This window comes from Alligator mississippiensis, chromosome 16 (genome assembly GCF_030867095.1).
Source record: "Alligator mississippiensis isolate rAllMis1 chromosome 16, rAllMis1, whole genome shotgun sequence".
NCBI classification, from domain to species: domain Eukaryota; kingdom Metazoa; phylum Chordata; order Crocodylia; family Alligatoridae; genus Alligator; species Alligator mississippiensis.
The window spans coordinates 14,333,122-14,360,796 of record NC_081839.1 but is presented as its reverse complement, the minus strand read 5'-3'; the positions used below and the strand labels follow the sequence as shown (position 1 = coordinate 14,360,796).

Genomic DNA, 27,675 nt, shown 5'->3' with positions numbered 1-27,675 from the left:
TCCAAATTGAATCTATGGCATCCAAATTGGCTGAATCCAAATCAAATACTTCCCTATTTGCACAGGCCTAACAATAATGTGTTATGTTGTGCATTACTGTAACTAATTTGATATACCTTTTAAGACAAACATAAATTCTTAGTTCACTCATCATATACCCATTTATTTGGTCATTCCTTGTTTGGTGGATTGCATTTGGTTTACGTTGTTTATTTAAAATATACACATGAAAATTAAAAACAAGGAAATTCAAACCCAGTGCAGCTTTCTAACCTAGTTAGAAAGAAGACTATCAGAAGGATAATATTTAGTTTTCAGATCTTCTTATTTTTCTAGACTGTGAATTCCCATAGCTGGAGACAAAAGTTTCCAGAGGTTTTGTATCTCAAAGTATTGTTTACTTAATCAGATGGACTTGGGCTTTATTCCTTTGAGTTTGTTAGTTGTACTACTTCATGGAAATAGTTTGTAGAAGACAAATGAGAACAATGAATTTGACATACCCCATTCTACAAAGTTACATGCTTAATGCTGATCCAGTGACATTTTCGTAATAAAACAGCGTAAAATATGATAACAAAATAACTGCACTGTCCAGCATCTGCACTAATTTTTATGGGGACTGTAAGGAGGCGCTCAACCTGCAGCTCAGCCTGAGACCCAGTTGCAGGTAGTCTGCCTGGGTGGAAGGCTGGCAGCAGCTGGAACTGATGAGTGAGTTAAGGTGGATCCAAAAAGAGGCATAAAATCTCCAGGAGTAGAGTACAAAAGGGAGAGAAGGAAGACTTGTGTTGAGGGTACAACACAGTGCTTGGGTTGTATTTTCTACAACATAGTGCATCCTTTCTAAAGTTACAGGTGGGGAAGTGCTCAGCCATTTCCAGGGTCTGTTCCTCAATACTAATTTGGGTAGGAGGGTCACGTTTTTAGGGCTGTGCAAAGCTTCAGTTCATGATTAAATTCAGAGAAGATTTGGCCTGATTTGGAGGCCAAATCTGAATCGAATCACTAGAAGCTTAAAACTATCCAAATGATTTGGAGCCTCCAAATCAATTCAGAAAAGATTCAGAGATTTGGAGGTGGTGTTGCAGGGGAAACAGAAACTTAGAAGAGGGAGGGGGACCGGGGGTGGGGGGCGGGGAGGACTGACATCTCTAGCTGGCCAGTGAGTGTGATCTCTCCTGGAGTCTCCTTCCAATCACAGTGTCTGGGGGAGGGACATAGAAAAGGCATAAAAGCCTCTGTCCTCTGGCTTCCTGTCCTTTTTTGTGAGCTGTTTCTACCTGAGTGAGCAACAGCATCTGAAAAGGTACTGGATGGGTTTGGCTTCCTAGTCAGTCGCCTGCTTCTTTTTGTTCTTACAAAGGAGTGGATAGGATATAGCTTAGCTTAGCATTCCTCTACTTTATGTATCCAATTCTTTTCTTTCAATTTATGTTTGTACTCTTTTTCCACCCCAATACTTTTTAAAAAGAAAGCTCAGTGTTTTCCCTTGCAGTGTGATCCATAACTGTGCAGGGAGGCACACATTATACACATTTACACACATCATAGAAGAAGATATGCACAGAAGAAGAGATTATATATAGTTATTAATATTATTAGTTATAGTTAGTTTACATACAGACTAAAGGCAACACAAGAAGTCAGATAGAGATTCAGATTGAGATTAATACACAGGACTCATAGTCTTAGAAGAAGAAGAAGAAGAAGAAATATTATTTTAGGTACGCAACACAGAACAGCACAGTAAAGAAACACAACACAGGGGAATAAGTCACATATTCGCAATCATTCCTAATTCATATATCACATCACAGAAAAAGATATCATATATAGCTATTAATCATCAATCATAATCATCATAGCAGAGTCCACACAAAACACAGAGTAAGGAAAACACACAACACAAGAAGAAGAAGTCACACATTCACATCCCTAATTCATATATCACACCACAGAAGATGACACCATATATATATATATATATAGTTATTAATAATCAATAATCATCATAGCAGAGTCCACACACAACACAGTGTAAAGGAAATACAACACAGAAGAAGTAAGACACACACTTTCCAGCACAGAAAAGATTAATATGAAGCGTGGTGGAAAGGCAGGTGCCAGGTCTTCTGGCAGGAGAGGGAGAGGGGCTAGAGGTGGTAGTGGGAGAGCTCCAGCTCTCCATGTGTTAAGACAGTGGGGTCAAAACTGCAGGCTTGCTAGCCCCTGCTGAGGCCACAAAGTTTGCCAAGTTTCAAGGAGACGGGTGCAGCGGGTTTGGGAAAACTGCACCCCAAATTCTTGAAAGCAAAACTCATATCACATGTATGTGTTAAGCCACAGTGGGGTCAAAACCACAGGGGTGGTAGTCCCTAGAGAGGCCACAAAGCCTGCCACATTTCAAGGTGATAGGTGCAGTGGTTTGGGGGGACTGCACCTCAAGCTGCTGACAGGCAAAACTCATGACATAGATGACCCTGTGTGTGTTAAGGCACAGCAGGGTAAAGACTGCAGGAATGGTGGCCCCTGCTGAGGCCTCAAAGCTTGCCAAGTTTCAAAGAGATAAGCGCAGGGGTTTAAGGGACACTGCACCTCAAGCTGCGGACAAGCAAAGCTCATGACATGGATGCTTGTGCAACTGTGTCCGTCTTGGGACACGGGGTTGGGGGGCGGGTGGGCAGACTACTGTAGGCCTGGCTGCTAAGCTACTGTGGTACCAGGTACCAATTAAACATGATTCACACAGGGACCAGCTCAATACACAGTACCTAGCTACTACATCATGACTTAACAAGCATGGATTAACACCTACAAAACCAGGACTAAAGGAGAGGAAAGAATCAATACAGACAATCAACTGCCCCAAGACAGACACAGTCAGTTGCACAAGCACCCATGTCATAAGTTTTGTCTGTCAGCTGCTAGGGGTGCAGGGCCCCAGAACCCCCCTGCACTGATCTCCTTGACAGCTGGCAGGCTTCGTGGCTGCAGCAGGGGCTAGCAGCCAGGCCTGAAGTAGGCCTGACTCCCTAGGTACTTCTGCACTTTCACCTGCACTGCTACATCCCCCCCACCCCAGCCCCAACCTGTCCCTCAACCCCTGACACCTCCATTTCTATTTTCTCTGACTGGCTTTCTTGCTTGCATTGCATGCCAGGCCAGCCTCCGGCTTCCTTACTATTCCTTCCATCCAGGACCAGCAGACACACAGACCCAATACAGGTACTTCCTCAGCCTACCAAAGGTTTTTCAACCTGAAAACTTGCTAAGATACAGTTCTCTAACTATACAGTTGGCCTACTGAAAGGCACCAGATTGTCTTACCTGTTGTCATGTAAAATTGTGGACTGATCCAAGGTGGTAGGGGAGGAGGAGACCTCCTTGGGGCACAGAACACTGCTGGGTAGATGCTCCAGCACCAGTGAGGGTGTACCTTAACACACACACACAGCCTCACCCACCCATGTCACAAGTTTTGCCTGTCAGCAACCTGATGTGCAGGGCCTCAGAAGCCAGAACCCCCCTGTACTTATCTCCTTGAAAGCTGGCAGGCTTCATAGCCGCAGCAGGGCCTAGCAGTCCTGCAGTTTTCACCCCCTGTGCCCTAACACAAACAGTTGCACAAGCACCCACATCACAAGTTTTGCCTGTCAGCAGCCTGAGGTGCAGACCCCAGAAGCCAGAACCCCCTGCACCTATCTCTTTGAAAGCTGGCAGGCTTCATAGCCTCAGCAGGGCCTAGCATGCCTGCAGTTTTCACCCCTCTACACCTTAACACACACACACACACACACACACACACACACACACACACAGTGACATGTCACCCATGTCATGAGTTCTGCTTGTTGGCATCTTGAGGTGCAATCTCCTTTAAACTTGACAAGATTTGTGGCCTCAGCAGGTGCTATCCCAGAATCTTTCATCCCACTGTTGCTTAATACATACATGTGACATGAGTTTTAGTTTCAAGAATTTGAAGTGCAGTTTCCCATAAACCCCTGCACCCATATCCTTTAAACTTCTTGGACCTCATAGAATCAGAAGGGGATACCACTCCTGCAAGTTTCATTCAAATCAGGCAAGAAGTGACAAGGTTACAGGCAGGTTTGTGCTTCCTCATTATAGCCTATAGGCGAAATGTCAAACCAGTGTTGTGTCCATGTGGAAATGAAATGGAAGAGTGTTTTTGAAAGCAAACAAAACTCAAAATGAAACATTGTCCCATCAAACCTGTGAAGTGCAAGTTGAAATGAAATGGTACTGTTTCACACATCCCTAATAAGTAGATTTTCTTTATCAGTATTTTCCCAAACACGAGTGAACACAAGCTCATTAAGTGAACACATGATTTCTTCATTACATTTTACTCCTTCAAAAGTTTGGTAAATACAGTGGGGGCTAGAGAGTGCCAAACTATGCATGTATGTATAGAGCAATCTGATGCAGAGGATTTGAAGTATGGATTTCTTACAATACATACTGGCTGTTTTAGGAGATTGCAACTAGTACATAGTTTTTTAGACTATATGATTAAAAAAAGCTGGTACAGTTTATACCCTTGGATTGTCTGGCTATTGTGTTCCTCTACTTCCCACTTCTAAAGTTTTTACCAGGTTTTTACATTTAAATTATTTGCAACAGATCAGGTATCTTGGAAGGAATGGTCTAACATTTATGTAACTGTTCAATGAATCCTGGGGGTTCAAATGTTTAAAAGAATGGACAGTGTCCTTCTTTCTGCCTTTCGTCACTCATAAAAGTTGCAATTTCCCATTGTCAAGGGTTTTCCACATACCAGTACAAAATTGTGACAGCATTTCACAGTGCATTGGTGTCAGTCAAAGTTTTCTATCTCTGCCTCTCTTGCACACAAATACTGGCTATTGGTAAGTGGGTAAATTTTCCAAATGCTCTTAAGTGACTTAGAAGCACAAGTCCCACTGATTTTTATCTGAATCCCACCTTCACTTTCTGGACTCAGAGCTTGTGCCGCTAGGTCTTCTGGATGCATTTGAACATTCTACCCTCTACTTCCAGTAGGTAGAGTAAAAAAGGCAGAACAGTCCTACTAAGTAGTATTTTTGCATTTTGCAGGGTTCTTTTAAAATTGAAATAAACTTTTAAATAATTGGGCTGTGTGAAGCTTCAGGTGCTGATTCTATTTGGAGTAGATTTGCCCCAATTTGGTGGCCAAATCTCCAAGTTTGAATTGAATTAAGGGACGTATTAAAAGTACTGGATCAATTTGAAGCTCTCCAAATAGATTCAGCAAAAATTTCATAGAATCATAGAAGTAGGGTTGGAAGGGACCTTGTAGATCTTCAAGTCCGACCCCCTACCTACGCAGGAGGAAAACTGGGCTCAAATGACCCCAGTCAGGTAGGCATCAAGCCTCTTCTTAAAGACCCCCAGGATAGGAGCCAGCACCACTTCCCTTGGAAATTGGTTCCAGATCCTAGACTCCCTAACTGTGAAGTTGTTCTTACGGATGTCTAAACTAAACCTACTCTCCAACAACTTGTGGCCGTTATTCCTTGTTATCCCGGGGGGCACTAGGGGAAACAAGGTCTCTCCCAAACCCTTCTGGTCCCTGCTAGTGAGTTTATAGACAGGCACCAGGTCCCCCCTCAGCCTTCTCTTGTGAAGGCTGAACAGGTTCAGGTCCCATAGCCTCTGATTGTAGGGTATGCCCTGCTGTCCCTGGATCATGTGGGTGGCCCTCCTCTGGACCCTCTCCATGTTGTCCACATCCCTCTTGAAGTGGGGTGCCCAGAACTGGACACAGTACTCCAGCTGCGGCCTGACCAGTGTCACGTAGAGGGGGAGGATCACCTCCTTGGACCTACTTGAGATGCACCTGTGGATGCACGATAAGGTCCAGTTAGCTCTGCCAACCGTGACCTCGCGTTGTTGGCCCATGTTCATCTTGGAGTCACTGATGACTCCAAGATCCCTTTCTGCCTCCGTGCTCTCAAGAAGGGAGTTTCCCCATCTTATAAGTGTGCTGCTGGTTACTACTGCCCAAGTGCAGCACCCTGCACTTGTCCGTATTGAAACGCATCCTATTTTGTTAGCCCACTCTTGCAACCTATCCAGGTCTTTCTGCAGTCTTTCCCTCCCTACTAGCGTGCCCACCTCACCCCAAATTTTGGTATCATCAGCAAATTTGAACAGGTTGCTTTTCACCCCATCGTCCAAATCACTGATAAAGAAATTGAACAGTGTGGGCCCAAGGACCGAGCCCTGGGGGACTCCATTGCCCACTTCCCCCCAGGTCTAATATGACCTGTCCACCACCACTCTCTGAGTATGACCCTTCAGCCAATTTGCAATCCATCTGACCGTGTAGGCATCAATGCTATAGTCGCCTAGTTTTATAATGAGGATCGGGTGGTCAGTCTCAAAGGGCTTGCTGAAGTCCAGAAAGACTACATCCACGGCGACACCTGCGTCCAGTGCTTTTGTGACCTGATCATAAAAGGCAATCAGGTTGGTCTGACATGACCTGCCCCTCATGAAACCATGCTGGTTGCCCTTGAGCATCATCCCCGATGCCAGCCCATCACAGATGGGCTCCTTGATGATCTTCTGTGACAGGTAGCCCACTCTAGGCCAACCTTAATGTGGCCCGCACACCTGTTCCTGGGGCAACCGCCCGCCTACTCGTCTGCCATGCCTTGTTATTACTTAATTGGTGTTAATTAGCAGGAGGCTGCCCTTGTACTACCCCGCTGCTAGGGACACTATTTGCAGCTCCATTTCCTCCCCTACACCGCAGTCCATACCTCGCCGATGGAATAGCTGTTGTCTCAGCTCTATCACTATCTGGCCCCTTCCTGTTCTCTCTCGGGCCTTTCTTCCTTTGATGAATGCTCCCTCTGGTGCTAGGGCTCTCTCCGGCCCTCTCTCACTCTGTGCCCTCTTCTCTGGGGCCTTATCTACAATGCTGCCCCCTATCTGGGGCTCTCCGTGCCCACACTTCGACTCCTCAATTATGCTGCCCCATATCTGGGCCTCATGGTGCCCAACTTGGGCTTCCTAATAATGCTCCTCTCTGGGGCTGGGGTCTATGTACCCCATACGCTGCGCCCCTACTGGTGCTGGGGTCCCCACACTACTGTGGGTCCCCTACCCCTACGAGGCCTCTTTCAACCCCTAATAGCCTCACCCAAACCACCGGTTCTAACAACAACAAAACACAAGCCCCTGGGCTGTAACATAAATTAAAGCCGCCTGGCTAAAATAACATTGCTCAAGCATCTTACAATTGCCATAAGCTGTACCTGTGGTCAGGCTTCTTCCTGCACCCTGGCTTACGGCGCTCCTGCCTCTCTGGCTGCTGGCAGGAAACTGGCTCTGGCCTCCTGTCTGTGCTTTTATATAGGAGTCAGGCCCTGCCCCTTTCCATCAGCTGACCTCTGGGTTGCCCTGGCAACCCACAGCTGGGCTCCTTATTCCCTGCTAGGGCTCTTTCCCTGGCAGTTTCCCCTCTCTAGGAGCAGGGCACCTCAGTGCTCTCTGACATCTTCTGAAAGAGTTTCCCCAGGATTGAGGTAAGACTGATGGGCCTATAGTTGCCCGGGTCCTCCCTCCTGCCTTTTTTAAAGATGGGGACCACATTGGCTATCTTCCAGTCATCTGGCACCTGGCCCGAGCACCATGAGTGCTCGTAAAGCCATGCCAAGGTCCCTGCAATAACCCCTGCTAGCTCCCTCAACACCCTGGGGTGGAGAGCATCTGGACCTGCTGATTTGAACACGTCCAGCCCCTCCAGAAGCACTCTAACCTGGTCCTCCTCAACGTTAGGTCTGGAGGCATTCCCTTCGAGTCCATCTTGAATCATGGTGAGGGGGTCCTGGTCCCTGCACAAGAAAACGGAGGTGAAGAATTTGTTAAAGAGGTCTGCTTTCTCCTCTGGCACAACCACCAGATTGCCCAGCGTATCTTGCAGGGGCCCCACGTTTCCCGGTTCCTTCTTCATCCTCCTTATATATTTGAAAAAGGACTTTTTATTATCTTTGATCTTGCACGTTAGTCCTAGCTCTATGTCCACCTTAGCTTTCCTAACAACCCCCCTACAGGCCCGAGCAGTGGAGGTATACTCCTCTTTGGAGATAGCCCCTACCTTCCACTGGGTGTACACTGCCTTTTTGGCAACCAGGCATTCCCGGACGTCCTTGGTGAGCCAGGAGGGCTTTGGGGCACTCTTGCCCCCCTTGCTTCTTGTTGGGATCATCACCCCTTGGGCCCTGAGTATCGTCTCCTTAAGGAACGACCACTCATCTTGGGCAGTGAGTTCCCCTGCCCTCGAGAAGCCCAGTGCCTCTCCCAGGAATCTCCTCAACTCATTGAAGCTGGCCCTCTTGAAGTCTAGAGCTACTGCCTTGCTGCAGACCCTTGATACCCTGCGCTGGATGATGAATTCCAGCAAGCGATGATCGCTATCACCCAGGTGGTCAAGGACCTGGAGCCCCCTTACCAGATCATTGCTTGTGGCTAGGACCAGGTCCAACAGGGTATTTCCTCTGGTGGGACTGTGCACCTCCTGGGTTAAGTGGAGGTCCTGTATCTCGGCCAGGAACCTTCTGAAATGGTCCGACCTGGCTGACTGCTCCTCCCAGCAGATGTCCAGGTAATTTAGATCACCCATGACAACTACATCCCTTGCCTTAAGTCCCTCTGCAAGCTGGCCTGAAAATTCCCGGTCCAGCTCCTCCCCTTGGTTGGTGGGTCTGTAGTAGACCCCCACCATTAAATCCCTCTCCCTACGACCCCCTTGTATCTTGACCCAGAGCACTTCAGCTTGCCCCTCCTCCAACCCCATTTTGCTGGCAGAGCATGTGTATTGCTCTTTGACATAGAGCGCCACACCCCCTCCTTTCCTTCTTTCTCTATCCTGCCTGTAGAGCCTATAGCCCCTAATGCTAACTACCCAGTCATGGGATGATTCCCACCACGTTTCTGTAAGCCCTACTATGTCTGGGTTTGAACTGGCTATTCTGAGGGTGAGTTCCTCCTGTTCGTTCTCCATACTACGAGCATTGGTATATAGGCATTTAAGGCCTTGCATAGCTGCACGTGCCACCCCCCGATTAGGAAGACTATCTGGACCTCTGTTTCTTACCTGGGCACTCCATGCATTTGTCACCTGTCTTGCTCGGGTGGTGTCTCCATGACTTCCTGCGGCCCCCTCCCCCGGCAAGGCTAGTTTAAAGCTTGCCATACAAGATCAGCCAACCTGAAAGAGAAGACACGCTTGCCTTTAGGAGAGAGGTGAAGCCCATCCCGCCCCAGCAAGTCCCCCCCCGAAAGCATGGGTCATTATCTAAGAATCCAAGGCCCGCCTGGTGGCACCAACTCTGTAAGCACCAGTTGACCTCGCCAATGCAGGCCTTGTGTCGTCATCCCTGCCTACTCACCGGAAGAAGAGAGGAGAATACACCTGCGCCCCCATCTCTTTAAGCTTGGCCCCCAGAGCCTTGAAGTCCTTCATAATGCGGTCAGGGTTGCCCCTGGCTGCGTCATTCGTTCCCACGTGGATGACAACCATGGGGTACTGGTCTGCATGTCGGATGTAGGCCAGGATCTTCTCTGTGATGTCCCAAACCTGAGACCCAGGCATAAATTCATAGATTCATAGATGTTAGGGTCAGAAGGGACCTCAATAGATCATTGAGTCCGACCCCCTGCACAGGCAGGAAAGAGTGCTGGGTTTAGATGACCCCAGCTAGATGCCTATCTAACCTCCTCTTGAAGACCCCCAGGGTAGGGGAGAGCACCACCTCCCTTGGGAGCCTGTTCCAGACTTTGGCCACTCGAACTGTGAAGAAGTTCTTCCTAATGTCTAGTCTAAATCTGCTCTTTGCTAGCTTATGGAAATTATTTCTTGTAACCCCCAGGGGTGCCTTGGTGAGTAAAGCCTCACCAATTCCCTTCTGTGCCCCCATGATGAACTTATAGGCAGCCAAAAGGTCGCCTCTCAACCTTCTCTTGCGGAGGCTGAAGAGGTCCAGGTGCCCTAGTCTCTCCTCATAGGGCTTGGCCTGCAAGCCCTTAACCATACGAGTGGCCCTTCTCTGGACCCTCTCCAGGTTATCCACATCCCTCTTGAAGTGCAGTGCCCAAAATTGCATGCAGTATTCCAACTGCGATCTGACCAGCACCCAATAGAGGGGAATTATCACCTTGGTTCTGTTCGTCATGCATCTGCTGATGCACGATAAAGTGCCATTAGCTTTTCTGATGACTTCGTCACACTGATGACTAATGTTCATCTTGGAGTCCACTAGGACTCCAAGATCCCTTTATGCTTCCGTGCCACCAAGCAGGTCATTTCCTAGGCAGTAGGTATGCTGGACATTTTTCCTCCCTAGGTGCAGCACTGCATTTCTCCTTGTTGAATTGCATTCTGTTGTTTTCTGCCCATATGTCCAACCTGTCCAGGTCTGCTTGTAGTTGTTCCCTGCCCTCTGGTGTGTCCACTTCTCCCCACAGTTTTGTGTCATCCGCAAACTTGGACAGAGTACACTTCACTCCCTCGTCCAAGTCGCTGATGAAGACATTGAAGAGTATCGGTCCAAGGACCGAACCCTGCGGGACCCCACTGCCCACACCCTTCCAGGTCAATACCGACCCATCCACTACGACTCTCTGGGTACGACCCTCTAGCCAATTCGCCACCCACCGGACTGTGTAGTCATCCACATCACAGCCTCTTAACTTGTTCACCAGTATGGTGCGGGATACCGTATCGAAGGCCTTTCTGAAGTCTAAGTAAATGACGTCAACCCCTACTCCTGCGTCCAGGTGTTTTGTAACCTGGTCATAAAAAGAGACTAGATTAGTCAGGCATGATCTACCTGCTACGAACCCATGCTGGTTTCCCCTCAGCATAATTTGTCCTGCCGGGCTCTCGCAAATGGGAGCCTTGATAATTTTTTTCAAAGACTTTGCCAAGGATGGAGGTGAGACTGACTGGCCTATAGTTGCCTGGGTCCTCCTTCCTCCCCTTCTTGAAAATGGGGACCACATTGGCCCTTTTCCAGTCCTCCAGGACCTGGCCTGTGTGCCACAAGTGTTCAAATATTCCCGCCAGTGGCTGTGCAATGACGTCAGCCAGTGCCTTCAGTACCCTCGGATGGAGCTCATCCAGGCCTGCCGACTTAAACGCATCCAGTTCCTCCAAGTGCCTCTGCACCATCTCAGGGTCTACGCTTGGTAGTCTGGTGCCCTGCTGCTGCCTCTCTACAATCCCAGTGAGAGACTTGTCTTGCCCCTCGCTTAGGAACACTGAGGCAAAGAACTCATTGAGGAGTTCAGCCTTGTCCCCCCTGTCCGTCACCAATTGCTTATGCCCATCTAGTAGAGGTCCTATTCCACCCTGGGCCTTCCTTTTACTCCCTATATATCTAAAAAACAATTTTTTGTTGTCCTTAACTTGGGATGCCATCCTCAGCTCCATGGTAGCTTTGGCCTGTCTAACTGCCTCCCTACAAGCGCGAGCAGAGGAGGTATACTCCTCTTTAGTAATCTCTCCCCGTTTCCACTTTTTATATGCCCCCCTTTTAGCCTGTAGACTGCTCTGGATTTCTCTGGTCAGCCAAGGAAGCCTCTTGGCCCCTTTCCCCGTTTTTTCCTGCATTGGGATCATCTCCCTCTATGCCCAAAGGATCATTTCCTTAAGGCACAGCCACACTTCCTGGGCTCCCAACTCTTTAAAGCTCTTACTCTGCAGTGCGTCCTTGACTAAACGCCTGAGTTCATTGAAGTCAGCTTTCCTAAAGTCTAGCACTTTCACCCTACTAGTTACCTCACCTGCTCGACGTCTTATGGTGAATTCTATGATTTGGTGATCACTGTCCCCCAGGTGACCACCGATCTGTAGGTCTCCTACCATGTCATCCCCCGTTGCCAATACCAGGTCCAGTAAGGCATTCCCCTTAGTGGGACCATGTACTTCCTGCGTCAGATGGAGGTCCTGTACACAGGATAGGAACCTGCGTGAACGGTGGGACTTTGCTGTCTGCATCTCCCAGCAGATGTCTGGGTAGTTTAGGTCCCCCATGACTACCGCCTCCCTAGTTTTTATGGTCTCCGAGAGCTGCCTCAGGAGCCCCAAATCTAGTTCTTCCCCTTGGTGTGGGGGTCTGTAGCAGACCCCTACCACCAAATCCCTTTCTCCTTGACCTCCATGTAACCTAACCCATAATCCTTCTACTTTCTCCTCCTCTGATTCCTTTTTGATAAGGGTCGATGTATATAGCTCATTGACATAGAGCACCACCCCTCCCCCTCTCTTCCCCACTCAATCCTTTCTGTACAGCTTATAGCCCTCAATGTGTACCACCCAGTCGTGGGAAGACTGCCACCAGGTTTCTGTTAGCCCTACTAAGTCTTAGGTGTTTTCTGCAAGCAGGAGTGCTAGTTCATCCTGCTTGCTCCCCATGCTTCTAGCATTAGTGTATAGTCACTTGAGCCCTGTGACTGGCGCCTTTGTTTCCCCCCGGCTCTGATGCCCAAAGGGCCCCTTGTTGCTTACCTGCTTATTACTTACCTGTGGTGTAGTGCTGGCCGCCCCATGGATTGCAGGTTCCCGATGTTCTCCTTCTTCAGGCTGGGCTGTCCTTGTGGGTGCCAGCTGGTTTGGTAGTCCACAGCTTCCCCCGCCCTCATCATCCCTTCCCCCCGATGAGCCTAGTTTAAAGCCCACCGGAGGAGCACGCCGGCATTTGCGCGGGCGTTCACGCCGGAGGGCGGGCCGGGAGGGCCAGGAGTGGGACTCCTGTAGGGGTAGGGCGTAGACACTGCACAGGTCTACAAACAGTAGCTTGTAGAATGGTGTCTACGAGGAGTGCTGCTAGGGCCTCTGCCCAGGGGGACAAGGCTACCCGGGGCAGGTCTGAGGCCTCCTCCCAGACCGAGCCCATGGGGGAGCTGGTGTCCCCCTACCTCCTGGCCTGTGGGGTATCCCCAGCAGGGCCGGGGGGGGCAGAGATTGGGGGCCCCCACACCTGTCCGGCAGGTGCCCGTCTTAGGGCTCTGGAGGCGCAGGTGAGGGAGCTCCGGGAGGAGGTTAGCAGGCTGAGGGGGATCAGGGAGGTGGAGGATGAAATTGATAGTTATTTCCTTTCCCTGCAGGCCCAGGCACCAAAGGAAGAAGCACCCCGGGGAATACCCTCCACAGCAGAGTGGAGATGGAAGGGGAGGAGGAAACCCTTGGGCAAGAAGAAACACCACGTTCTTCACACTCCAAACAGTTCAAGAGATCCACGATGACCCAGAGGAGGAGGCAACGAGTGCTCGTCATAGGAGACTCCATCCTGAGAGGTACGGAAGGACCCATCTGTCGCCAGGACCCCTCGGCACGAGAGGTATGCTGCCTCCCTGGAGCAAAGATTTGGGATGTGACGGAGGTAATCCAGGCCAGGATCAAGCCCACCGATTATTACCCCATGGTCCTAGTCCATGTGGGTACTAATGATGCGGCCAGGAGAACCCCCGATCACCTGATAGCGGACTACTGTGCTCTGGGTGGCGTGCTGAAGGAGTTTGGTGCCCAGGTGGTTTTCTCTTCCATCCTACCAGTGACCGGACGAGGAAGACGGCAGGAGAACTGCATCAGAGAGACCAACTGGCGGCTTCGGCAGTGGTGTCTCGAGGCAGGCTTCGGCTTCCTGGACAATGACCCGCACATCACAACGAGGGACACGCTCAGTTGGGATGGGCTTCACCAAAGGTAAGCGTGTGTTTTCTACTAGGTTGGCGGATCTCCTCCGGCGGGCTTTAAACTAGGCTCGTCGGGGGGAGGGGAGTATGAGGGCAGGGGAAGCTGTGGACCACCAAACCATGTGGCACCCACAAGGACAGCCCAGCCTGAAGAAGCCCATCCCAACTGAGCCTGAAGAAGGAGAACATTGGGAACCTGAAAGCCATGGGGAGGCCAGCACTACAGAACAGGTAAGAAACAAGAAGGTAAGAAACAATGGGCCCCATGGGACTCGGAGCGGGGGGGCAGCAAAGGCACCAGTCGCAGGGCTCAAGTGCCTATATACTAATGCTAGGAGCATGGGGAACAAGCAGGATGAACTAGCGCTCCTGCTTGCACTAAACACCTATGACTTAGTGGGGCTAACAGAGACCTGGTGGGATTCATCCCATGACTGGGCGGTACATATTGAGGGCTATAGATTGTATAGAAAGGACAGGTCGGGGAAGAAAGGGCGGGGGGGGGAGTTGCACTTTATGTCAGTGAGCAATATACATCAACCCTCATCAAGACAGAATCCGAGGTTGAGAAAGTAGAAGGATTGTGGGTTAGGCTACATGGGGGGCAAGGAGAAAGGGATTTGGTGGTAGGGGTCTGCTACAGATCCCCACACCAAGGGGAAGAAATAGATGCGGGGCTCCTGAGGCAACTCTCGGAGACCATAAAAGCTAAAGAGGCGGTAGTCATGGGGGATCTAAACTACCCGGACATCTGCTGGGAGACGCAGACAGCAAGGTCCCATCGCTCATGCAGGTTTCTAACCTATGTACAGGACCTCCACCTGACACAGGAGGTGCATGGTCCCACTAGGGGATTGCCATACTGGATCTGGTATTGGCAACGGGAGATGACATGATAGGGGACCTCCAGATCGGTAGCTATTTGGGAGACAGTGATCACCTTATAATAGAATTCAACATAAGACGGCGAGTGGGTAAGGTAACTAGTAGGGTGAAAGTGCTAGACTTTAGGAAAGCTGATCTCAATGCACTCAGGCCATTAGTCAAGGAAGCACTGCAGAGTAGGAGTTTTGATGGGATGGGAGCCCAAGAAGGGTGGCTGTGCCTAAAGGAAACGATCCTTCGGGCACAAAGCAAGACGATCCCCGAGCGAGGCAAAAGAGGGAAAGGGGCCAGGAGGCTTCCATGGCTGACCAGAGAAATCCAGGGCAGCCTAAGGGCCAAAAGGGGAGCACATAAAAAGTGGAAACAGGGTGAGATCACTAAAGATGAATATACCTCCTCTGCTCGTGCTTGTAGGGAGGCAGTTAGGCGGGCCAAGGCTACCATGGAGCTGAGGATGGCAACCCAAGTAAAAGACAACAAGAAATTGTTTTTTAGATATATTGGGAGTAAAAGGAAGGCCCAGGGAGGAATAGGACCGCTGCTAAACGGGCAGAAACAATTGGTGACAGACAGGGGGGACAAGGCTGAACTCCTCAACGAGTTCTTTGCCTCAGTGTTCCTAAGTGAGGGGCACGACAAGTCTCTCACTGGGGTTGTAGAGAGGCAGCAGCAAGGCGCCAGACTGCCATGAGTAGACCCTGAGATGGTGCAGAGTCACTTGGAAGAACTGGATGCCTTTAAGTCGGCAGGCCCGGATGGGCTCCATCCGAGGGTGCTGAAGGCACTGGCCGACATCATTGCAGAGCCACTGGCGGGAATATTCGAACGCTCGTGGCGCACGGGCCAAGTCCCAGAAGACTGGAAAAGGGCTAACGTGGTCCCCATTTTCAAGAAGGGGAGGAAGGAGGACCCAGGCAACTATAGGCCAGTCAGTCTCACCTCCATCCTTGGTAAAGTCTTTGAAAAAATTATCAAGGCTCACATTTGTGAGAGCCCAGCAGGGCAAATTATGCTGAGGGGAAACCAGCACAGGTTTGTGGCGGGCAGATTGTGCCTGACCAACCTAGTCTCTTTCTATGACCAGGTTACGAAACGCCTGGACACAGGAGGGGTGGATGTCGTATACTTAGACTTCAGGAAGGCCTTCGATACGGTATCCCACCCCATACTGGTGAACAAGTTAAGAGGCTGTGATGTGGATGACTGCACAGTCCGGTGGGTGGCGAATTGGCTAGAGGGTCACACCCAAAGAGTCGTGGTAGATGGGTCGGTCTCGACCTGGAAGGGTGTGGGCAGTGGGGTCCCGCAGGGTTCGGTCCTTGGACCAATACTCTTTAATGTCTTCATCAGCGACTTGGACGAGGGAGTCAAATGTACTCTGTCCAAGTTTGCAGATGACACAAAGCTATGGGGAGAAGTGGACACGCCGGAGGGCAGGGAACAGCTGCAGGCAGACCTGGGTAGGTTGCACAAGTGGGCAGAAAACAACAGGATGCAATTCAACAAGGAGAAATGCAAAGTGCTGCACCTAGGGAGGAAAAATGTCCAGCACACCTACAGCCTAGGGAATGACCTGCTGGGTGGCACAGAGGTGGAAAGGGATCTTGGAGTCCTAGCGGACTCCAAGATGAACATGAGCCGGCAGTGTGACGAAGCCATCAGAAAAGCCAATGGCACTTTATCGTGCATCAGCAGATGCATGACGAATAGGTCCAGGGAGGTGATACTTCCCCTCTATAGGGCGTTGGTCAGACCGCAGTTGGAGTACTGCGTGCAATTCTGGGCGCCACACTTCAAGAAGGATGCGGATAACCTGGAGAGGGTCCAGAGAAGGGCAACTCGTATGGTCAAGGGCCTGCAGACCAAGCCCTACGAGGAGAGACTAGAGAAACTGGACCTTTTCAGCCTCCGCAAGAGAAGGTTGAGAGGCGACCTTGTGGCTGCCTATAAGTTCATCACGGGGGCACAGAAGGGAATTGGTGAGGATTTATTCACCAAGGCGCCCCCGGGGGTTACAAGAAACAATGGCCACAAGCTAGCAGAGAGCAGATTTAGACTGGACATTAGGAAGAACTTCTTCACAGTTCGAGTGGCCAAGGTCTGGAACGGGCTCCCAAGGGAGGTGGTGCTCTCCCCTACCCTGGGGGTCTTCAAGAGGAGGTTAGACGAGTATCTAGCTGGGGTCATCTAGACCCAGCGCTCTTTCCTGCTTATGCGGGGGGTCGGACTTGATGATCTATTGAGGTCCCTTCCGACCCTAACATCTATGAATCTATGAATCTATGAGATCCACCAACCTAGAAAAGAACACACGCTTTCCTTTGGGGGACAGGTGAAGCCCATCCCAACTGAGCATCTCTCTCATCGTGATGTGCAGATCATTGTCAAGGAAGCCGAAGCCTGCCTCGAGACACCGTTGCCGAAGCCGCCAGTTGGTCTCTCTAAAGTAGTTCTTGTGTCATCTTCCATGTCCACTCACTGGTAGGACAGAGGAGAATACCACCTGTGCACCTCTTTCCCTTAGCACGCCGCCCAGAGCATGGTAGTCTGTCATCAGGTGATCAAGGCTTCTCCTGGCCGCATCATTAGTACCCACATGGACTAGGACCATGGGGTAGTAATCAGTGGGCTGAATCATGGCCTGGATCATTCCCGTCACATCCCGAATCTTTGCTTCGGGCAGGCAGAAGACCTCTCGTGTTGAGGGGTCCTGGCGACAAATGGGTCCTTCCATACCTCTCAAGATGGAGTCGCCTATGACGATCACTCGATGCCTCCTCCTCTGGGTCTGCTTGGTTTCCTTGACCTGTTTGGAGCGTGGAGAGTGTGGTGTTCCTTCCTACCCAGAGGTTTCCTCATCTCCTTCCATCTCCTGCAGCGTCGCCAGGGCCTCATACCTGTTCTCCAGTTGGACTGGAGGAACTGGTACCAGTATGCTGCGTTCAGCCCTGGTCCTGGATGTGACCGTCTGCCACTCTGCTGTGGAGGGCACCTCCCGGGGTGCTTCTTCCTTGGGCGCCTGGTCCTGCAGGGAAAGGAAATCACTGTCAATTTCATCCTCCACCTCCCTGATACCCCTCAGCCTGCTAACCTCCTCCCGGAGCTCCCTCCCCTGCGCCTTATTTCTTTATTAGTATTTCCATTATATGGCCATAGGAGCCTATGGTTTACATTTGATGTTAAAAATGCTGGTGGTTTGTGGCTGAGGCTGTAGGGGTGGAGGAGGCCTCATTAGCACCAAGGGGCACCATGATAGAGGGCTCGAGAAGCCCTGCTGCACTAGGGCCACAAGCCCAAAGTCACTTGAAGGGGAGATAGGAGCCTTGAAGCCAGGTCCTAGCAGGTGGACTTAGGCAAAAGGTCCTAACTACAGAAAGAAGGGCAAAGCTGAAGAGGACTGAGGCCCCAACAGTCTGGCACCACAGGGACGCACAGCGTAGAAGAGCCAGCAGACCTGGTGTCACGGACAGCATGGAACAGAGGGCCTTGAGCCTGAGTGAGTTAGAGCTAGAGCCTCGGAGTCAAGCCCAATTAGTGGGTTTTGACTGACAGGCCTACCTAGAGAGAGAGAGGGTAAGCCCACAGCAGCTGAGACCCCCAACATAGAGAAAAATTTATAAAACCGTGTGCGAGGCATAGGGCACATCAAGGGGAGGTAGGAGCATGCATTTTTGTCCTTAAGGCAACATCTCATTATCCTACAGGTGGTGAGCCTGGAGTCTGTCTGGGAACCTGTGGGTCAGCCTCCCTCTTTCTTTAGAACCAAGTAACAGCAAGTTGTGGCAGGAGAGTAAAGAGGGGGGAAGCTGATCCCCAGAGAAGAGAAATCCAGCAAGACTTGGCGGGGACACACTTACCGGCATAAAAAAAAAAAAAAGCAGCCGAAGATGGCCCCCTGTCACAGGGACTCAATCAGTTCATGTGGGAAGCCATATGGTTTGCCTAAACCTGGGAAATCCCCATCTCCCCAGGAGCTTCCTGAACTTCCTTCCCTGGAGCCAGCCAGAAAGCACATAAACTTCAATTGTGGTACTAATAAAAGTTTCCTCACCACTGTCTGTCATCTTGTCTTCCAAGCGGTGCTTTGTTGTGCTGTCTCTCCCCTGCCAAGCTAGGCTCGAGGGTCACAGCAAAAACCAGCTGATGGGCTTCTCTTGGGCTCTTTGTGTCTCTCTGGCTGTCTGGCTTGGGGAGGGGACTGTGGGAAGAAATGCCCCATGATGAAAGTCATTTGATTGCAGTTGAGCCTTTCTCTCTGAACCAGAATACACTAATTGGTCAACAATGAATGCCTGGAAATTCAAATCCCCTAGCCAAGCACAGGCCCAGCATATGGTCTGATCAGAGTGTTAGGGTGACAATAATTTGGATTTTGGGAAACACTGGATTTTGGGGAGCATTGAATCTGCAGCTGAATATAAAGGCTTTTTCCTGTGTCTCAGCAAAATTGCTGGTCACAAGGTAGAATAATATATTAAGACTAACATTGCAAATGCTTAGGCAAGCAGTTTTCTAAGCAACATCATAGTGTTAGATCCCATTGTGTAAGAAGAACAAGATGCAGCCCACCAGCTATCGTCAGGAGATAAGACAGAAGCCAAACCTTGGAGATGGTGCTGAAATCAGCAAAAACAAGATGAACCAGCAAGTAACTGAGAGTACCTGAGTTCATGGCCTTACACATGCGCTCTTAGCAGAGAGGCATGTAAATGAATGAAATACATAGGCAATTCCATGCAAATGAAGCAAACAGTAAACATAGATGGAGCTTGAAATGGGAGGAGAAATGGGTGGAACAGGAGGAGGGATGAAGGCAGGAGAATGCTAACAAGTATGAACCAAGGTGTATAAAATGTGAAAAGAACTGTTGTTCGAGGCTGCTCCCCTAGTTTCATGGGCTGTGTGTCTGTGAGGGAGCTCACCTGAAGCTGTCTCCATTCTGAATAAAGTTGTTGTGAGCAATGTGTGCTGGTGTTTGCTCCCTGCTTGCTCTGGCTAATGAGTAACAGGACCCATGAGCAACTGGACCATCGTTTCCCTGGTCATTGGGCACCGCATGGAGTCGGGGTCTAACACAGAGTATCTCTGACAACCCTGGCAGTTCCAGATAGTTTTGGATATTTGAGATTGCAAATAGTGGAATTGTGGGAATCCTCGTGCTGGCCATGCTTTTCAGGCAGTCCATGCATCAGCATCATCTGCTGCCAGCCCTGATGGTGTTCTACCTGGAGGACAATGATATTGCTGTAGGCATTGTGCTGGCCATGCTACATGATGTGCAAGATGGTATCACTGAAGCCATAGCTCTGTGTTCCCAATATTAGACATCACTGAGGCACTGGGATTTATCTGTGAGCTTGGACTGGTGGCAATAGCTTGTGCTCAGGACCTGGAATGTCTAATAACGGAGGCAGAATTTTAGAATGTCCTATGGCACATTCATGGATCTTTGTACCAAGCTGCACCCCATACTCCAGCACTAGGACATCAGGCTTTGATGCCCTATGTCCATGGACAGATGCATTGCAATGGTCATTTGGAAGCTAACAAATCCTGGTAGCCTCTGGTCTATGAGCAACCAGTTTGGTGTGAGGTGCACAACTGCAATGCTGGCTGTGAATGAAGTATGCCAAGTTATTCTACAGAACCTAGGGCCTTGGATTCTCTGGCTTGGGGATAACAAGAGGTGATTGCTCACTTTGAGCATTGGAACTTCCCAAACTGTGTGGGGGCCATTGATGGGGCCCTGTGATGAAGGCAGCTAAGTGGGCTAAGATCTAACCTACAGTTCCAGCGGCTAGCACTTTGGGAGGCTCACTGTGGGCAGGCTTTACTGTAAATAATTCTTGTAAATAGCTCTCTATGTAGCATATCTATATGCCCTTTTCATCCCAGGGGCAGATAGCAGTCTGGGCCTGGCAGCAGGCTACACAGACTGCTGCCTAGTTGGTTCACCATGACTTAATGTGGGATGCTTGTCCCCAGGTTAAGACTCTAGTTTTGTAAATGTTTTGTCACAAGCATGGCTGACTGAGCCTGAGGAGAATGAGTGAAACTGTGAGAGAGCTGGGGAGAAAAAAGGGTCCCGGGATATATAGACAATAGGAATGGTCCTTTTGGGCAGGACAGAGGGAACTAGAATGGCACAATAAAGATTGTTTTGTAGCTGTGCTACTTGGGACATTGGCACTCTAATAACCATCTTCTTTTAAAGGGAAAAAAACACCCTCCCTCCTTCCCAGGACCTGACCGAAAAGAAGGAGCTCCCAAAGGTGGGTGTGCTCTGGATCACTGAGGAAGCCAGGGCCTAAGATGAGCCAAGGTCCAAAAGTCAGAGGCTTGCCCCTTGTGAAGCCATGCGAGGCTTGGCTGCAATGGTTCCTCTCAGAAGAGGGAGACTGAATAAAGCTGCTTCTTTGGGAAGTCACAAGTAAGAGTTTTCCCTTCCCTTCTGAAAAGGGGCAGGTTGATACTTTATTTTTCATGACAGATACACACTGCCATTTTGTGCCCCTCTCCCCCACATGCCTCAGGTTACATCAAGCACAACAGTGTCTTTTTAGTCACTGTACAGGAAGTTGTGGACCACTGGGACCATTTCACCAATATTAGTGTTGGGCAGTTTGGGTGGGTGCATGATGACCAGGGATCCTGGTTTTCTCTGATTAAAAATAAATTTTTGGATTTAAAAAAAGTAACCTAAAATCCACATTATTCTATTATTAAAATGAAATACCACTAATATACAGATATATATATAGCAGTGTTTCATTTTAATCATGGAAACGTGGATTAAGGGTTCCTTTTTTTAATCTGAAAATTGGAGATTTTTTTATCAGAGAAAACCAGGATCTCTGATGATTGACTGGGCATTTAGGAACTCTGGCTTCATGGAAATGATGGAATGGGGGAAATTCACCCTTTGTACTCCCACTATAGACTTGGCTAGCCTGTCCATTCCCCACCGATCATCGGGGATCTAGCATACCTGTTCCTTCCATGGCTCATGAAGCCATACACCAACTAACTGGTCCTCAGGAAGGAGAACTTTAATTATTGACTCGGCAGCTGCTGGCTTCACAGATTGTAAGGGGCTGGAAGGGACCTCACAAGATCATTGGGTCCAGTTCCCCTGCACTAGACAGGAAAGACAACTGGGGTCAGGTGACTCCAGCGAGGTGACCATCCAGTCTCCTCTTAAAGATTTCCAGGGTAGGTGATTGCACCACCTCTGGAGGCAGCTTATTCCACAGTCTGGACACCTTGGCTGTAAATAAGGCTTTCCTAATGTTGAGTCTGAAACGGTCTTCCAGAATTTTGTGGCCATTAGTCCTGGTTTTCCCCAAGGGTGCCCTGGTAAACAGTTGTTCACCGAGCCCGTGGTGTATTCCCTTGATGTAGCGGTACTTGACTAATAGTCAAGTCCCCTCTCAGCCTTCTCTTGTTTAGGCTGAAGAGGTCCAAGTCCCTGATCCTTTCCTCATACGGCTTGCCTTGCAAGTCTCTGATCATATGGGTGGCTCTTCTCTGGACTCTCACACGCTTTTCCATGTCCTTGTTGAAGTGTGGCACCCAGAACTGGACACAGTACTCCAGCTGCAGTCTCACCAATGCTGAGTAAAGTGGAAGAATCACTTCCTTGGTTTTACATGAGATGCATTGATTGCTGCATGCCAGAGTATTGTTTGCTCTGCTAGCTACAGGATCACACTGACAGCTCATGTTCATGCTATGGTCTATAATTACCTTTAGGTCCTGTTCAGTCATGGTGCTAGTCAAATTGGCACCACCAAGCCTGTAAGTATGTTTGGGATTGTTTGTCCCCAGATGGAGCACTTTACACTTCTCTGTGTTGAACCTCATCTGGTTCTGATCCATCCAACTCTCCAGCCTGTCCAGGTCCACCTGTATTTGCAGCCTATTTTCAAACATGACCACTCTCCCCTATAGCTTGGTGTCATCAGTGAAGTTGGCCAGTGAGCTCCACACTGATAAAGATGGTGGTGGAGTATGCCTTTGGGTGCTTAAAGACATATTAGAGGTCCCTGGGGGGGGGGGGTCTTCCTTGAAATCCATCTCAGCAGTGTTCCTACCTTTGTGGCTGATGCTTGTATTCTGCGCAATTTATGCAAGGCAAAGATGAAAGCCTTCCTGGACACTAGGACACCTCCAGGCAGTGGACCTGGACCAAGTTCAGATGGTGCTATGATGAAGGTGTACTCCAGGTTTGTCTTCTTGGGTAGACTTACCATGAGGACACTCTTATCAGAAAAGCCTGACCACTTTATGGGGCAAGAATGTGCTGCTGCATGATGTGTGGCAGGGGGACTCAAGCAGGGGGCAAATAAGCATTTGTTAATCTTCTTTGAAACTTTTGTTCTCAATAGATATCTTTCATTCCAACAGGTGGGCTTGATGCTCCATGTTTTGGGGTAATTGGGAGTGCAGGGTGGGAGGTGTTGGGAGCTGCATTGGGAGAACATGAGGAGCTGGGCGGATGGCTTGGCCTGGGCATGAGGCATGGGAACCTGTGGGGAAACTGAGGCACCATCCTTCAGAGGGCTGAATATAAAATGGTAGGGGAGATGGGAACACTTGGGAAAGCATGACAGGTGTTTGGTTGGGCTGCCATGGGCCACTGTGTTCACTGGTGCATTCCCATCCTGGGCTTAGAGGGCTATTTCTTCAGCTTGCACACTGTGGAAGACTTGTTAATTGCTGGCTTTGTGATTTATTGTTCATATCTCCATAGCAACCCTCTCCCCTCCCCCTCAGGCTAGCTACAGCTTGAGTCAGAAGAGGGAGGGTGGGCAGGGAAAAAACCAGCCACATCCTGGCAGGGAAACTTCCATAAGGAAGGCTCCAAGCTGCAGGGATGGGGATGCTTGGCAAAACATAAGGAATGCTTGGCTGGGTTGGTAGGTGCATAGGAACCTGTGGGGTAACTGAAGTGCATTCAAGGCCTCAAGCTAGGCAGAGGATGCAATGGGAAAGCTGTGGAGAAGGAGAAGCAGGGGCAGAGGGCAGAGAGGGAAAGGAAAACAGGGCACAGGCAGGTTGGCAAGAAACACACAAGGAGCTCATTTCAGTGCAAACAGTGAAAACTTTATTTATTTTCCAATAAAACCATGCATGTGCAAATTGCAAACTAGTGCAGACTGTTAACTGTGGTGCAAACTCCAATATACCGTGCAATCATAACAAGTGCAACCACAACATAGACACTGCGCTGACTACTATTTCCCCTGATGGCTTGGAATGCTGTGGCATGGCAGCATGTCGCTTCAGTCTGAGGTGAGGGGTTCCAAGCAGCTTGAGAGGTCCATCTGCATGAGCAGGTTTTCTTACTCTGCTGCTAGGGACTGACTCAGGTCACCAAAGCATAGCAGTTGTTTTTGACAGCTCTTCCCCACTGCTGGGGGACAGGTATCTGGTAGGCTGCTGGCATGGGCAACTGGTGCCACCTTAGTCAGAGGGGGCATGTGCTCCCCCCCAGCAACCAGTCAGTGACCAGGGTGGGGGTCCCCCAGTAGCCAATCTCATCGACTTGGGGGGGGGGGAAGGGAAGGAGTCCCCCACAGCAAAACTTACTGACCAGTGAGGAGCCATGCTGCTCCCAAAAACAGCTGACCAGGGGGTCGGGTGACCAGAAATGCCGAAGAATAAGAGGGAAGGAAAGAAGAACAACAGGGTGGCCAGAGGTAAGAGAGCCATAGTTGCTGTGGCTATCCTTGGAGAGAGGACCTTGATCAGTCCTGGTGAACCCCTGAGGAATGAGCAACCAGAGGAGTGGCTGCCCTTGAAGAATGAGCAAATTAGGAGTTAAGGGCTTCTTTTAGTTTACATTTTGGGGCAGCACTGAACAAGCCCCAGTAGTGGCCTGGGCAGGGCTTCCAGTGCCAGATGGGGATTTAAGTTCCAACAGAGTGGGGAGCGTCCAGAAACAGGGCACCTGAGGTCTGAGCAGCTTTGCTGCTACACTGCAAAGTCAGCTTAGGTTCCCATACTGTGGACATGGAGTAGGGCCCTGGGCAGCTAGAGCAAAAGTATCCAGGAGAAGAGGTTCCTGGCCAGACATGCATCTGGGAATATGCCAACCTTGCAGATGCACCCCAGTGTGGCCAGGAAAAACTACTTCACAGTCAGGGTGTCCAGACTGTAGAATAAACTCCCTTCAAAGGTGGTGCAGTCACCTACCCTGGAGGTTTTCAGGAGACTACACAGTTACCTCGCTGGGGCAATCTAACCCCAGTTGTCTTCCTGCCTAGAGTGGGGGGGGGGTAGACCCAATGATCTGCAATGTCCCTTCCAGCCCCTAACAATCTATGAATCTATGAAACTAGATTAGGCCTGGGGCAGGGGCAGGATCCCTATGGCTTGCTGTGTGTGGGGCTGTATGAAGCTTTACCTTGCTTGGGCTGCTGGCTGAGACAGCTGTGGCTTTCCTCCATAGTCATCTTTATTCCTCAGATGGCTGAAGCAGAAGCAACTTAGAGGCTGACAGGGGAGTGAGTGCTGTGCTAGCTGGGTGAGCCCAATTGGCTGGCTGGGTGCCAGGGAGCTAGTTCAGAGTACTGACCGCTGCACCCCCAAGCTCTGTTCCCCTGGTCCTTATCCACTGGAGCCATGGGGAAAGCTGTGGTGCCCTGCAAACGCAGTCAAGCTGCTGGAGAGAGACAGCACCAATTTGAAGAAAAGAAGCCAGATGAACTGTGCAGAAACTTCAATTAATGCTTCAAGTGAAGTTCCTGCACCCTATGCCTGGTTCTGGGGAAGAGATGCAGACAGCACAGTCCCTGGCATGGGAGAGTGGGAGAAGTCCTGGAGAGCCAACCATCTCTGAAAAGCTCTGGGAGCCCCTAGCCCTTATCCCCTAGCACCCAACCTATGCCTGCCTGACCTGAGAGCAATGAGACATAATAGTAACCTTCAATTACCCATCAAGTCAGCAGCAGGTAATTTATTTTTTCCCATGGTTTCCCATTATTTTTCCCCATCCTGGAGGCTGGCTGGGAACAAGAAGGGGCACAGCAATGTCCAGGAAGGGGTCTGGGAGGGCCCAGGGGAGAAACAAGGTTGGGAGGGACTAGATCAGGAAAGGGGCAGGATCCCAGGGCTTGCTGTCTTGGGAGTTATGCCACACCAGGCCATTGCTATGGGATAATGGGTGGGAATGTAGGATAGTCTTTAAATTAAGTGGCTAATCCTTGAATAGGCCTGACTAGCTATTGACCCATACACAATTCCCTTGGGCAATGCATGGGTGCAATAGACATAACCCATGCATTATGCACAAACACAGTACTCTCATTCTCCTGGTCAACTTGTTGGGGTAGGGGGAGGGCATCAGCAGTGAATGCAAGCCCAGCACCTAGCTAAACCCAGCATCCAAAGGCACCTGTGGGCATTGAGCAGGTGCCATAGGTGTTACTATCACTCCCTGACATATACCCTGACACTCTTCTTACTTGTCTGCTATGCCTTGATGGAAAAATAAAGATGATAAGAAAAGAGCACAGTTTGGGGTGTTCTCCTTAAGATGCCTTGGGATACTGTCTGGAGTCTTTTCACAGGGCTCCTACCACCCCTTCACTCTGCCCTGGTCACACCTGTGCTGTCTGGACCTTGATGTCACTTTGGGTGCTTCATCCCTCTTTCTTCATCTACTGGGGTCTCATGGTCACAAAAATTCTCTGTTTTCTTCTTTTCCCACCAGCAATATCCCTAGGGAGATGACATTCTGCTGCCCTCCCTCTTACTGGGCTGTTTGCTTCACAGCCCCAGTGAGGGTTAAACGATAGTCCTCTGTGCACTGGCCCTTTAAATCCTCAGGGTCACAGCCATCAGGATCCCTTAGCAATACAGGCAGCTGTCAATCATTTTATTGTTGGCTGCCAGTCCTCTTCCCTGAGTTCCCCTCTGCCCCATAAGGAAGTTTGAGGAAGTCCCCGCAGGTCCTCACTTCAGCTCCTCCAGCCTCTTTGCCCTCAGGCAGACCTTTCCACAGCTCAGCACTCACCCAGGCCATCACTCACCTGCTCCTTCAGGATGTCACTCAGCTTCTCCAGCTTCAGTGATGAGTACCTGCCTCCAGTGTTGCTCGGCTTGTCACCTTTGCTTCACCCCTCATCGCAGCCCTATCCTCTCTGGCTGGCCCCTGCCCTGAGAGCAATCTGTCTCTTCCTCCCTGTGTGCCTTTTACCTTTCAGCTCCTTCCCTGGGGAGTCAATCTACCCAGTCCCTGCTTCCATGTGTGGTCCTGCAGGACTTTGTTGGGAACACCTGAGTTCCCTGGTCTGTCATTGTTCTGCCTTTCCTGCTATGGTCCAGCTGCAAGTAAGTTTTCTTCTTTGATTAGGATGGCACATCCCCTTTTCCCCTGTAATAGGCACTCGATCTGGTGCCCTGTTACAGCACCCATTCCCAAACTACAGTCCAGAGACCCCCCAAGCTATGAGATGCCCCATAACCCCATCTCCCTAAAGTCATGTGATGTCCACCTCCCAAGGCTCCTGAACACAATACCAGCCACTTTTTCCTGCAGCCCAGAGTTGCTGAGACTTACTGGTTTCTGGGTTCTCTGTGTCCATCTAATCAATTGCAGTGTCATCCAAGCTGTCCCCATCTTCTCCAGTGTTGCTCTGGATCTCAGTTTTATGCACAGGATTCAAGATCAGGATTACAGCCTGAATGGAAAACAAGTCCTTGGAACACAGGTGGTCATGCTCTTGCTCTTGCTTTTGCTCTTGCTATTGCATGGCAGCAGGCAGATGCTGGGAGGCTGTCTTATCAGTCACTGTCTTCATCGTGCTCATGGCACCAAACCAGGACCAAGGATGTGCATTGCATGGTTTGTCAGAGAACAACAGCATGGTCCTTTTCAAGGATGTTGGCCAGCTCCTTATGGTAGGGGATCACAGTTCTCACTGAACCTGACATTGTTGATCTCCCTGTCATGCATGTACAGCAGTTTTAGGGACTTAATTTTGGTGCGGATCTGCAGCCACTCTCAGTGGTACCTCCAAGCCACTATCTGAACTGCAATTTGCTCATAGA

At 50.0% G+C, this 27,675-nt stretch overlaps 1 long non-coding RNA gene across 1 annotated transcript; it reads left to right on the top strand.

Moving 5' to 3' along the window:
- The first annotated feature begins 1,272 nt into the window (after positions 1–1,272).
- LOC132246540 (uncharacterized) lies at positions 1,273–19,556 on the top strand. Its single transcript, XR_009457877.1, has 5 exons — positions 1,273–1,309; positions 13,147–13,379; positions 13,594–13,744; positions 13,871–13,965; positions 18,324–19,556. It is a non-coding gene; the product is annotated as an uncharacterized LOC132246540 (long non-coding RNA).
- Positions 19,557–27,675: the final 8,119 nt, after the last annotated feature.